Source organism: Arvicola amphibius, chromosome 10, assembly GCF_903992535.2.
Source record: "Arvicola amphibius chromosome 10, mArvAmp1.2, whole genome shotgun sequence".
Classification (NCBI taxonomy): Eukaryota; Metazoa; Chordata; class Mammalia; order Rodentia; family Cricetidae; genus Arvicola; species Arvicola amphibius.
In genome coordinates, this window is record NC_052056.1 from 4,574,162 (window position 1) to 4,588,532 (window position 14,371).

The following is a 14,371-nucleotide window of genomic DNA, read 5'->3' on the forward strand; positions in this document are numbered from 1 at the left end:
CCCAGCACTGTGGGAGAGGGAGACAGAGGACAGCTGACCTTGCCCGAGATCAATCGAGCTCCAGGTTTAGTGAGAGGCCCTGTCTAAAGGGAATAAGGCAGAGAGTGGCAGAGGAAGATAGCCAATGTCTTTCGCTGGCCTTGACACATGTGCACACACCGCACGCACACACACACACACACACACACACACACACACACACACACACAAACCCAATAAATTCTTCACAAGGAGAAACACGGACAATTCCCACGTACATCTGCTCAGGGACTGGGGGTATATGTAAGTCAGTGTGTAGAGTGTGTCATGAAGCTCCCTGGGTTTGGTCCTCAGCATTGTATAAAGACAGATGTGGTAGCACACACCTGCAATCCCAGCACTAGACGGGTAGAGGCAGGAGGATGGCAAGTTGAAGGCCATCCTCAGTTAGAGTGTCCACAGCCATGCTGGGATCCATGAAAGATTCTGGCAGTAGCTAGACAGGTTCCGACCACTGTCACCACGTCACCAAGAGCAGCTGTGCTCTCGATGTCTGAGACCCAGGACCCCACAGGACTGATGGAAACGCTGACTGTGGACCGCCGTGATGTTGCAGCTCCACACCACTTGTTCTTTGGTTGTTTTGCTTCCCTTGACAGACATTCATTGCTGCCCCGTCTGAGCCAGCATCTTTACGGCTGTCAGGGAATGTGAACTTAGCAGAACACAGCTTCTACTTGTCCAAAAGTTCAGACTTCGTCGGAGGCGGTGTTTGAAACCCACAGTGACGATCTCTCCTGTCTCCTAAGACCCAGAAGTCTGGTGAAAGGGGCGGCCCAGAGGGCCCTCATCTGGCTGGCCTTTCCTGCTGGCAGGAAATTTCGATACCACCAATGAAACCAGACTTGCCTGAAGAGACAATACACGTTAGGCTAAAGATACCCAGACCGCCTTTACCTCCAAGGGAGCAAGCGAGGTGAGAGTGACAGTGGCCTGGGAGCAGTTTCCGGTGGTTCTTAAAACCACGTTTCCGTGGAGAGATGGCTTCATGGAGTTTTTATGGTTACCGCACAAAGACAATCGAGACTCCAGGCATTGGTGGAATGGAGGCATAGCTTCACATTGTCACCAGCTTAGTCTGAGGAGTTTTGTGCCCCTTGGAACCTGTGCTCAGGCAAGCCAGGATTCTCGGCTTTGCCACAGAAAGGATTTTAGGATGAACCTGTGTGCCGCGTCGCCGTAGTAGTTAGGAGAAATGGCAATGCGGATTGTAAGCACAGGGCAACAATGTCTTGGTTTCAAAAATTATTATAACCATCTTGCAACCATACCTTTATTTCCAAAGGTTTGTTATGACTCCCTTGTTATGCCTACCTTGCAATCACGTCTTTGTTTCAGGAGGTTGTTATGACTCACTTGTTATACCTATGTTCTGATCCTGTAGCCCTGCTTATTTTGCCTGCCAAATGCCCCATTTAAAAACCCCTACCCCTGAGCTATAAAACTGTCTTCCTCACATCTGATGCTGACCTCTCAATCCTTACCTTAGGGGGAGGCAGCGTGTACATGAATAAAAATATCTTGTTTTAGTTTGGCCATAATGATTTGGATTGGTGTTCTTTCTCATTGAATCTTTGGGAATAACAGTCAGCACCTCCAAATCCTTAAAATGATAAATGTCTTCTGAATGTTAATTAGCGGGCCAGTGTCTGGGGGTCCCCAGCGGGCTTCAGGGTAGGGACTCTTGCAAGAATCAAGACAGAAAGAGAAAGTTGAAACTTCCAGCTGTGCCCCTCAAAACTCTTGGGGTAGGTCTGAGAGCTGACCTGACCATAACAGCCAGTACCTCAGTCAATCATGCCTTCAAGTAGGGGCTTCCACAACCTTCAGGGCCAGGGCTGGGAGAGCCTGCAGAGGGGTCCTAGAAGGACGGTGTGGGAGAGCCTGCAGACAATGGGGTCCTGGAAGGAGGGTGTGGGAGAGCCTGCAGACTGACAGTGGGGTCCTGGAAGGAGGGTGTGGGAGAGCCTGCAAACAGTGGGGTCCTGGAAGGAGGGTGTGGGAGAGCCTGCAGACTGACAGTGGGGTCCTGGAAGGAGGGTGTGGGAGAGCCTGCAGACAGTGGGGTCCTGGAAGGAGGGTGTGGGAGAGCCTGCAGACAGTGGGGTCCTGGAAGGGCGGTGTGGGAGAGCCTGCAGACAGTGGGGTCCTGGAAGCAGGGTGTGGGAGAGCCTGCAGACAGTGGGGTCCTGGAAGGAGGGTGTGGGAGAGCCTGCAGACAGTGGGGTCCTGGAAGGGCAGTGTGGGAGAGCCTGCAGACAGTGGGGTTCTGGAAGGAGGGTACTGAGCAGCTGCTCTTCAGCTCTGGTTTCTTGGGAACAAGCTGTAACTGTGTTTCCAAGTTGTTAAGGCTCAGATTGATTATCTGACTTATTGCAGGGACTGGGAATCTGTAGGCGGAGGCTGCTCTGTTTGTTTCCCTGCCACTTGGATGCAAATAATCACAGAGAAACTATATTAATTCCAACACTGTTTGGCCAATTACTTATGCATATTTCTAGCTAACTCTTACATCTTAAATCAACCCATCTCTATTAATCTGTGCATCACCACCAGGTTGTGGCCTATGGGCAAGGTTCCGGCAGGCTCCAGCAAGTGTCTTTCTCCTTTGGCAGCTACTTGACTTCTCTTTAACTCCGCCACTCTCTTCTCCTCTATCTGCTTGGAATTCCCGCCTTATTATTCTGTGCTGCATCTTTATTAACCAGTGGTATTTACAGCATACAGGGGGAATTCCACATCACCTCCCCTTTTCTGTGATGATAATGGGCATCAAAGAGGCTCCTTATAGAGTTTGTAAGCCATTTGGGCAAGAAACTGGTCTTGCCTGGATTACTTGATGGTATGCTATATGAACTGGACATACAGGACACACACACAAAAAAAAAGACTGCTAAAGTTGCCTAAAGAAGGCAAGACAGTCCTTCAGGGTTCCTGCTTCATGAAAGAGTCTGTCAGACATTCTGCAGGACACAGAAGAAAGTGACTGACAAACTGCCAACATAGGCAAAGCTATCTTTAAAATTTCTTGCTTCGTGGAACTGTCTGCTGGATACTATCGGCCTGTAGACTGAAGATGGATGCCCCAATGGTACAGAAGAACTTTTCCCATTGCTGCGTCTAAACGACTAACAAGAAATAATGTAAGGCAAAGGGGAGGGGTTTCTGGCTAACAGTGTGAAGGAATAACAAGGTAGCCTGCGGTGGCCAGCTGGATGTCTCGCATTCATCTCAGGAAGCAGAGAGTGAACACAAGTGTGGGGACTAGCGTAAGGACTCAAGATGCTGTCAGTAACACCCTTCCTGCAGAAGAGACTCCTGCTCCAAGATCTTCCCAGACAGTGCAGCCAGCCAGGCCCCTGTTTTCCAACACACAGGCCTGTGGAGGGCAACACATGCGCAGGTGCGCAGGTGCATACACGTGCACACACACACACACACACACACTTGCATACATAGACACACACACTTGTACACACAACACATACTTGCACACACAGACAGACAGACAGACAGACACACACACACACACACACACACACACACACACACTTCAGCCTGAAACTCTGGGACTACCACGCTAGGTAAACAGTCAGAACTGAAAGAAGCTGGAGGAAATCCAGCTGGAGAGAGATTCTCCCCACCCCCGGTTTGGTTACTAGAATTAAAAAAAATTCTTATTATGAGTTGTTAAAGCAAAAATTATGTCAGGCAGTGGTGGCTTACTCCTTTAATCCCAGCCCTTGTGAGGAAGGGGTGGGCAGATTGCTGAGTTTGAGGTCAGCCTGGTTTACAGGGTGAGTTCCAAGACAGCCAAGGACACGCAGAGAAACCCTGTCTCAAAAAGTCAAACCAAACTAAATCAAACCCCCAAACTCACAGCACACACACCCAAAACAAACAAACAGAGAAAACCCCAAAAACAAAAAATACTTCTGGGCCAGAAATACTTTCCCAGCATGCACCAAGGCCAGGATTCTATCCTCCTTTCCCCACCCTACAAAGCCAACAACCAACAAAGTGAGAGCCAGTTCTGCCACAGTGCTGTGATAAAGCCCTAAAAATTAGGATCTGTTTTTAAAAATTGTCTTTTCTAGTTTGGCTTCCTATAGTTATATGATGCCAGGAGCGAAAGTAGCTGCTTCCAAAGTGCTGGGCGCACCTCCTAAACCGTGGTCTGCACCAAGAGACTCATCTCAGTCCTGCGGTTGTAATCGGGGGTCGCAGCTCAGTCTCCGGGGTGTTTGCTGGCTGTGGCTTCATCCTTTCTAGAAGGTACATCACTGCTTTGGGCAAAGCAGAGACAACTAAGAGTTCCTCCCCACCTATTTTAGCCAAAAATATAAAGAAATCCACTTTCCTATTTATATAAATATACTATTTTATGGGCAAGTGTTCTAACCCAAAGCCGGGACTTGTGGCAGGGGCCTCTAGGAAGACTTTGGTAACAATGAATGAACAATTCTTGATGGTGTCACAAGATGTATGTATCACTTGTAGAGGTGATTCTGATAGCTCACTGGCCTTGGACAAAAAGGTGTCAGGAGGCTGACAGGATGAACTGCCCAGCAAATCAGACAAGCTGATCTGCCGGGAAGATTCCCAAGCTAGCTGAGCAGCCTGGAAAAGCCAGAGACTAGCCAAACTCCCTGGAGAAGCCAGAGACCAGCCAAGCTGCTCAGAGAAGCCAGAAGCAGGCCTGGAAGAGGCTCAGAACAACTGAGCTGCCAGGAAAAAAGATACTCACAATCCTGGATCTGCCTACACGCTCTCAGTGTGCTCCAGGGTCCCAGCTGTCACTCATGCTGGGGAGGGTTTGTGTGATGTTTTTGAGTAACCCCTCACCCATATTCCTGTAAGTAACTTCAATAAAACTCATTGGTTCACCAGGTTGGACTTTGGTGGGTTCCTTCCTGCAGCCTGTCATTTGTTCCTCTCTGGGGTGTTAAGATGTCTGTTCACCCCTCCTCAGGAACAGCATCACACACAGACTATATAAGAACAAAATTCTAGAGGATGATTAAGTGTTATTTACACTTATCAGATTTTTTAAACTTAAGAAATATAACTTTATTTGTCCTTTCTTTTCTGTGCCTAGCCTGACGTGAACATGAAAACATTCACAGTGGATTTGAAAAGCATCAATAGCACACATGTATGCCGTCACCAGAGCTCAACAGCACACACGGATGCCATCACCAGAGCTCAACAGCACACACGTATGCTATTCAACAGTGCACACATATGCCATCACCAGAGCTCAACAGCACACACGTATGCCGTCATCAGGGCTCAACAGCACACACGTATGCCGTCATCAGGGCTCAACAGCACACACGTATGCTGTCATCAGGGCTCAACAGCACACACGTATGCTGTCATCAGGGCTCAACAGCGCACATGGATGCCATCACCAGAGCTCAACAGCACACACGTATGCTGTCATCAGGGCTCAACAGCGCACATGGATGCCATCACTAGAGCTCAACAGCGCACACGTATGCCATTCAACAGAGCTCAACAGCACACATGGATGCCATCACCAGAGCTCTCTAATTATAAAAGTTCTAAACTATGCAGGGAGATCCGCAAACCACTTGCTTTATAGAAATGATTTATATCTAATTAAGCTGGCTATAAAAAGGGGGCACTATTCATATTCTAAGAACAGAACAACACACACATAGAAACCCAGAATCTAGGACTTTATGCTGAGAACAAAGCTTTCTCAGACACATCACGGTTACAGAGCAGGAGACAGTGTCTTTGTGTTATAAACACCACTAAGTTCTTTGTGTTATAAACACCACTAAGTTGTCCACGCTCACAATAACTTCCCATCTGCTCACGCATGCAGCCCTCATCAAGCTCAATGAGTCGCACACATAGGAGAGTAGGGCAGAGAAAACTGTTAAAGAGTAAAAATTACAAAAAGATAAAAACTGGCCCACTCTTAATAAAAGTCACAAAAACCAGTGGGTTTAAATTAACGAACAAAGGTTTTTATATAGCAAGGAAAGCTCTTGTGTGTTTTGCTATTTCTTTTCTTGGAGAAATTAAATCTTAAAAAAAATCACTATATTTAAGCATCTGTCTGTTTTAAGACTGGCTTTAAATCTTTCCTCCCCCTCCCCATAGGGTCTCATATAGAACAGGCTGGTTGGCTGCGCCAAAAATCACCATGAACTCCCAATCCTCTGCCTCGCTCTTCCTCCTGAGATTCAGGGTGTTTGAGTGCATCTAGCATAGTGGGTTGAAGATATAGATTTTCTTAATTGCACTCTTTGTGATCACATAAAAGCTAAATTGCAAGGCACACTTAATAAGTAATCACTTACATGTGTGTGTTCTCAATTTTAATAATTTATTTATGTGTACATGTGTCTGTGTGGGCGGATGCTGACACAGGCCGGAAAAGGGAGCCAGATTCTCTGGGGCTGGATACAGCCAGTTTGATGCGGTTGCTGGGAATCAAACTTAAATCCTCGGCAAGAGCAGTGTGTGCTCTCAATAGCTGAGCCAGATCTCCAGCCCTCCGTGTGCATTTGCAATTGGTAAACAGAGAGAGCAGTGTGCTTGAGGCAGGCAAGAGCAGAGAGGGCAGCTTAGCTACAGGGCCTCCACTCAGCTTCAGCTCAGAACAACGCACTAAAAACCTGCTGATAACCTGGGGCTCCCACCAGCACCAGAGTAAGGATGCTGTTTCAAACAATAGGACCATCACTCCCCAGTCAACCTCTAGGTATTGCCCAGTTTCTACTCAAGCACATGTAGACCACATCCCGAAACAAGAGCAAAGGCAGCTCTGACTTGAACTCGTGTGGTGTCCTCCGAGAATCTCAAAGAGGTTCTCCCTTTCCCATCTTCCGCCTGTGCATATTTGGGTGTGGTTATGACTAAGATCAGATGCGTCCAGGGGAAGGGCTTGGGGAGTGAGCAAAGGCTTACATAACCAAGCCTGTCAATCGAAACAGAGAACCACCCATGCAAAACAGACAACCAAACTCTGGCCTGCTCTTGAAGGAGTTCCCTAATAGCCAGGGCTGGTGAGCACTGCCCTCAGTGGCCAGCTGACCCTGACAACAGATGGAGGAGCTTCCTTGCAACTCTTCTGGGTCTACGGTGCACTCACTCATTTCAGTTCTTTGAACTGGACCCGGGATCTGGAATACCCAGCCCAGACCTGACCACTAGTAGCGCCTACAGTCTGTGTTTAAACATTTCACAGTTCTATGGATCTTTTTTTTATTTGTTTGTTTTCAAGACAGGATTTCTCTGTAGCTTTGGCTGTCCAAGAACTCGCTCTCTGTAGACCAGGTTGGCCTCGAACTCAGAGAGATTCACTTGTCTCTGTCTCCTGAGTGCTAGGATTAAAGGTGTGTGCCACTACCTCCTGGCCAATTCTATGAATTTTGCCAGAATTCTATAGATGTTGCTGCAAACAAAGACAACTCAAGCTTATGCATCTTTTTTTTAGCTTATTACACCCAAAGTTGCAGCTCATTTGGGTGTGGTGGGTATGACTTCAATTCAGCACTTGGGAGGCAGAGCCAAGCAGGTCTCTGTGGTTTCTGAGGCTAGCCAATGCTACACAGAGAGACCCCAGCTAAGAACAAGCAAACAAACAAAAAACAGCAATTCTTGAAATTCTCTATGATTCAAATCCAACTTAATATGACAGGGCAACACAATGCAGAGGCTCCTCCATCTTGTATTCTTGTTGACATGTCAGGCTTAACTAGAATTTGAGCTCCTTGATGGGAAGCCCTGCGGAAAACTGATCAACTCTAGCCTGGACGCTAAGATAGCCCAGCTAAGAAACTCCTGCCTGCTGGTGAAAACCTCCCCCTGCAGCAGCAGGCAAGATGCCAGGACTTTTTTTTTTTTAAGATTTATTTATTTATGCATATGAGTACTCTACTTGCATAAAAGCCCGAATGACAAAAGAGGGCATCAGATCCCATTATAGTTGGTTGTGAGCCACCAAGTGGTTGCTGGGAATTGAATGCAGGACCTCTGGAAGAGCAGCCAGTGCTCTTAACTGCCAAGCTATCTCCAACCTCCCACGGTGTGGTTTTGCCTTTAAAAGCCTTTTGGTCTAAAAGCTCTGGGTCCCCTTAGGTCCTGACTACCTAAGGGTAGTCCTAGTCCACTGGATTAAAGCCTTCCAGTTGGCTACAGACCGAGTCTGCATGGTCATCTCTGGCAGGCTCACCATAACATTTAAAGTCTACTTGATCGGTTAAAAATATGAGACACTAAATTCTAGTAAGGAACTTATAATAACTTTTTTATAATAATAAACATTTTCTGCCTGATTTTTGTTAAATGTGATGCGATTTCTTTCTTTCTTTCTTTTTTTTTTTTTTGGTTTTTCGAGACAGGGTTACCCTGTAGTTTCTAGAGCCTGTCCTGGAACTAGCTCTTGTAGACCAGGCTGGCCTCGAACTCAGAGATCCTCCTGCCTCTGCCTCCCGAGTGCTGGGATTAAAGGCGTGTGCCACCACCGCCCGGCGTGATGTGATTTCTTGAAAAATCCAAGTAGCGCTTTCACCCTGGTTTATATAAAAGAACTCTTTAACAGAAAATTCTTAACTTTTCAATTTGTTTCTTTTCTTTTTTTAGTTTTTTTGAGACAGTGTTTTTCTGTGCAACAGTCCTGGCTATCCTGAAACTGGATTTGTAGACCAGACTGGCCTCAAACTCACAGAGATCAGGCTGCCTCTGTTTCCCAGGTACTAGGATTAAAGGTGCACACAGCCACGAGTATATTAAAAATTTACTTTATGTCTATGAACATTTTGCCTGCACGTATGCCTATGTACCATACATGTGCCTGGTGCCCATGGGGCTAGGAGATGGTGTTAAACTCCCTGGATCTGGAGCTATGCATAATTGCAAGCTATGCATAATTGCATGGGTGCCGTGAAGCAAACTTGAGTCCCCTGCAAGAGCAACAAGCGTTCTTGGCCACCGACTCGACTCTGCAGCCCCTGACATAGCATCCTTAAGTGTATTCTCACAGAGCTGAGCCTCGTGAACTGACACATCTGGAAAAGCCATGCCTTGCTAAAGACATTGTGGGCTGCTGAGAACTCACTTGGCTGCTGCAGATGCAGGGCCAAGTTATCTTGTTGGCTGCCTTTGATTCAGTAACAGCCATTCAATTCCCAAAGCTCTCTCTGATTTTACATCCTTTCAACTGTCAGGTAAAACCAACCGAAAAGCTAACGTCATCGGGTAGCCTCCCACCTTCGCGGAGATCTTGACTTGCTGTCACCTGCTCCCTCCCCCACATGCCTCGCTGGCTGGCTTGCTGGCTGGCTTGCTCTCTTGCTCGCTCTGTATGCACTGACAATCCAAGTGACCCCCTCTGGTGATGGACCATGCTATTCACAGCAACCCAAACCTGTGCTCTGGGTCACGACACTCATATTTGGCTCAGAATAAACTCTAGTTTCCTCTGAAGTGAGAGCTGTGTTTTGCTTTGACTGCCTGTTTTACAAGGTAATTTAAACTTTAACCTTGCCCTGTCATAATTCACAGGAATGCAACTTTTGCTCTTTGATGCCATGCCTTTAAGTGGACTCCAGGGAAACGTAAGGGCCACCTCTCTTTACTCCCCATCAGCAAGAGACCAAAACGCAGAATGGCTCATCAGCCCATCAGCAATGCTTCAAGAGAGGGGACGGCTGACAAGATCCAGGGACTGGCTTTCTTAGGCGTTACTGATCACGCCATGAGATGGTGACATTCACCGGCGTCCGGCCTGGGCTCTGGCTGCACTCGGCACCGCCCTTTAACCGTCCTGTGACTTTCCAGAGCAAGCAGCTTAGATCCTTGTATCTTCAGTGCCTCAGGAGCCACTGATGGACTCCACGCACCAACACGTGACAGCCTCTGATGCCACAGAGTACCAAAGTCCTTGGTACTGAGCAATGTACAAGAAACCAGGACCTGTTGTCAAAACCTTTCACCTCCAGCTTCCTACAGAATACCATCACTATCATGCTGGTGAAGAGTCCAAGAATAAGAAAATAAAAATGTAGATTCCAGAAATAGTAATGTAGAAATAAAGAAATGTACAGTTGTAAGCCTAGGAGAATGAGAACTGACTGTCAGCAGCTTTCTCAGCAGCTGGAGGATGAACTATCAACAGCGGGTTACTCCGCTTTACAACCCATAGCTCTGTTCACAAGGCCGAAGCATCTCTCTGCACACTGAGAGCTAGCCTACGGATATGAGCTGAGTCAACTTTTAGGAGACAGATATATGACCTCTGGGTTATGCATTATCCCTGCTATGTGAAACTGGCAGCATCTAAGGGGAGACCACAGGGCTTCAGAAAACACAGCCTGGAAGTACCAAGAAAGACAGTAGATTATGTACAAACACTAGTTTAACTGAAAAACTCTGTTAATGGAGATTTTAAAATAGACAATCTGTATCCGAGTTTTACCTTGAGATTGTAAAAATTCCTTTGCTCAGACCGAATACGTGGCGCCCCTACTATAAAAAGGTGGGTTCAGAAACCAGCCTTTGTCACAGCCTTAAAAATCCATCCTTAGCTGTGGTCTCAGCTAGCTGATAAACTTTTTGTGCCCCATGGAAAATTCCCCCCACCCCCTTCTCCGGATTCTGGAATAAAGTTTGCTTCTGGTTTATTAGACTTTGGTGGTCTACCCCATCTTTGCGGGACCCCTGGACCCAACAGCTGGGAGGGAGCCCTGGTCTCTGCCAGAGACAGTGGTTGCAGGGCACAGGGGCCCAAGGTAAATCTACACATGCATTTCCAGGCTTTTGTTCTGGCCTTTCTAAACCTAACAGCTTATTCAGCGGAAGGCAGAGGCAGGAGAATTTCTTCCCAGTTTTCGTCAAAACTGTACATAAACTAAAGTATGTCTAAAACTGTTTCTTTAAGTGTAGGCCAGCGTGAGCCTCATAGCCAAGCCTTACCGGTGGGGTGCTGGTGGGAGCAAGGTCATGAACCTGCAGGGTGAGCCTTACTATGCTTTCCTGAAAAACAGGAAGTAGCCCACAAATTCCCCACAGGGGACTGTTTCAATAGGTATGGTGATCATTCTTTGCCTGAATTCTGGCGAGTCCTGATGCTAAATGATGAATTCCGGGACTTCGTTGTTTCCCTCTGTCCCCGATTTCCATAGAATAAGTGGTAATCTGTTTTTTGTTTTTCTTTCCCCTACTGATTTCTCAAATCCTTCTCCACCTAGAAAAACAACTTCTATTGCTTGCCTGTTGGAACACAGAAACAAAATGTTGCCTGTTTAAGCCAATGAAGAGCTTTAAGATTTATTTATTTTTATTTTAGGGTATTTTGTTTGCAAATATGTGTGTGCCACATGTATGCAGTACCTTTGGAGGCTATAAGAGGGCACCAGGTCATCTGGAACTGGCATTACTGACAGTTGTAAGAGGCCATGTGGGTGCTAGAAACTGAACCTCGGTCCTATGCAAGAGCAGCCAGTGCTCTTATTCACTGAGCCATCTCTCCAGCCACAATGAAGAAGCTCACCTGTCCCTCATCCAAACCCCATCCTCTCAGAGAATCTCCAACAAAGAAAAGGCACCAACAGACCAGTTCTGCATTCTTGGCGGCTGCAGCAGGTCTTCCCCTGAAGTTGCCAGTGACCCAAGACCATACTGGGCACTATAGGGCCCAGCCATGACAAGCTCAAGAGGCCCAAGTCTCAGTAGTTTGCCCTAAGGCAATAAGTGGTTCCAAGAAAGACCACAAACTGAGACTACCCAGGAATAGACCATCCAAAAGAAATTTCTAACGTTCCTGCCATTGTAGATAGAATCACCTGCTAGGACACACACACCGCTTTTTCAGCTGGATACCCCAAGACAAACGTCCACCAATCCGGGTTCCTGAATCATAGAAATCCCTCACTCCAACCTCTGATATTATAAAAAACTGAGAGGTGGACACGTGGAGAGTCCGAGTTCGATCTAAATAGGAATAAAGTCTTTTACATACAGGACTCGGTCTCCTCGTTGGATCTGGGGACTCTGTGATCTGGGCACAGCAGGCACAGGCCCAGCTTATGGAGGGCATGTCACCACCCCTTGCCTACAGGGTATTTAAGCTCCCTGCTGTAGGCACGTGGTTTCTCCTGCCCCTTCTCCTGCATTGGTCCCTGGGGGCTAGAGAACTCAGCCAGGAGTTGCTTTGCTCAGAATAAACCTGTTCTTTTATTTTTTTCAATTCTGCTTGACCCGACTTGGTGAAGAAACCTACTATTGAGCTACAGAAAACCTATTACTTGTCTCAAAATAAAGATTTTGAAATGATTTGGTATATAGTCCAGCAGTCCTGGTTACTTCTAAGCATCACGAACACAAATGAGACAACGGTCATAGGCATGGGGGTACAGGCTCTGGGGGACTAAGGCAAGCGGACCATTTCTCAAAAACTAGGGGCTAGGAGGAAAGAGAACTAGATTAAGAGTTCACCAAGAGATGAACGGATAAAGAACAATGTGGTACAGTGGGATTTCACGGAAGTGTGAACAGTGGGATTTCACAGAAGTGTGAACAGTGGGACTTCACAGAAGTGTCAACAGTGGGATTTCACGGAAGTGTCAACAGTGGGATTTCACGGAAGTGTGAACAGTGGGATTTCACAGAAGTGTGTCCAGTGGGATTTCACGGAAGTGTGAACCGTGGGATTTCACAAAAGTGTGAACTGTGGGATTTTGCGGAAGTGTAAACCGTGGGATTTCACAGAAGTGTGAACCGTGGGATTTCACAAAAGTGTGAACCGTGGGATTTCACAAAAGTGTGAACAATGGGATTTTCACGCAATCATAAGGAAAAAGTGAAATGACTTTTGCAGAAAGATGGATGCAATTGGAAGTCATTATGTTAAATAAAATAAGCTAGACTCAGAAAACAAATTCTCTTGAGTTTTCTATATGTATGTATGTACTATGTCTACATGTGAGTTTTCTATATGTATGTATGTACACTATGTGTACGTGTGTGTGTGTGTGTGTGATGAAACCAGAAATGGGATTGTGAGAGGGGTAGACGAGAGCTTAAGGAAGGTAGACGATGGTGAGGATGATGGGGCACACACAGTAGTACAAAGGAGAAGGATGATTGACTAGTGGTGGGGATGGGGGGAGTGTGGGGGAGAGGAATGGACCAGAACGAACCCTAACGACGCTGTGATGAAACCCATCACTTTGTGTATTAACCTGAGATTAACAATAATGATGATGATGAAAACCAAGGACTGGGATGCAGTGTGGCGGGCGGCAGAGCACTGTCCTAGTGCCTGCCATGTGCACTAGGTTCTGGCAGCCATTGTCCTAACATGGGGACTTGAGCATCTCATGTGCAAGTGTATCAGGGCAAGGCCGTGCAGGCTCTTCCTCCATGATTCTCGCTCGGGCAGTTCAGCGTTAACTAGACTTTGATCTCCTTGGTGGAGAACCCTGGGGAAATTACCCACCTCTACTCTAGGACCCAGGGCCAAGGCACCCCAGCTAACTTAGCTCCTATTAAACTGCTTGATGGTGAAAACCTTTCCCTGCAGCTGCAGAGAGAGATACCAGGATGTGGCTTTTGCCTTTAAAAGCTCCTTGGTCTAAGTGCTCAAGGCTACACTTGGGTCCTGACTACCTGAGTGTAGTCCTGGCCAATTGGAATAAAGACTTCGAGCTGGCTCTACCTGTGTCTGTGTGGTCATCTCTGGTGGGTTCCTTGTAACATTTGGTTTTGGAGTCAAGGAATACTGTACATCTGTGTTTAAACTGAAACCTTTGATAAAAAATAAAAATAGCCATGTACTTAGTCAATATTAGTAACTATAGAATAATGATATTTTAACTGTATCATGGCTTTTTTTTGATGTAGGTGTGTCTTCTATTTATCTGATGATTTCATTGGTTAGTTAATAAAGAAACTGCCTTGGCCAGCCCTTAGGTGGGTGGAGTAGACAGAACAGGAAAAAGGAAGTGAGGTAGATGGCTCAGACAGATGCCACACCTCTCCTAAGTTAGGCAGACTGCCTCTCCTCAGGGAGAGAGATGCGATGGAGCCAGCCACCAGGTCAGACATGCTGAATCTTTCCCGGTAAGACACCACTCGTGGTGTTATACAGATTATTAGATATGGGTTAGTCAAGATGTGAGTAAGAGGCTGAAAATAATGGGCCAGGCAGTGTTTAAAAGAATACAATTTGTGTGTTGTTATTTCGGGGCATAAGATAGCCGGCAGCCGGGAGCTGGGCGGGACGAAAAGCAGGCCTGCCCGCCAAGCTCCACACTACATTTTTTCTTTTTTTTTTTTTCTTTTTCTTTTT

General features: G+C 46.7%; 1 protein-coding gene across 1 annotated transcript in view; it reads right to left on the reverse strand.

Annotated features, from left to right (window-relative positions):
• The window catches only part of Dop1b (DOP1 leucine zipper like protein B), a 96,307-nt gene that overhangs the window by 21,244 nt on the left and 60,692 nt on the right, over positions 1-14,371 (reverse strand).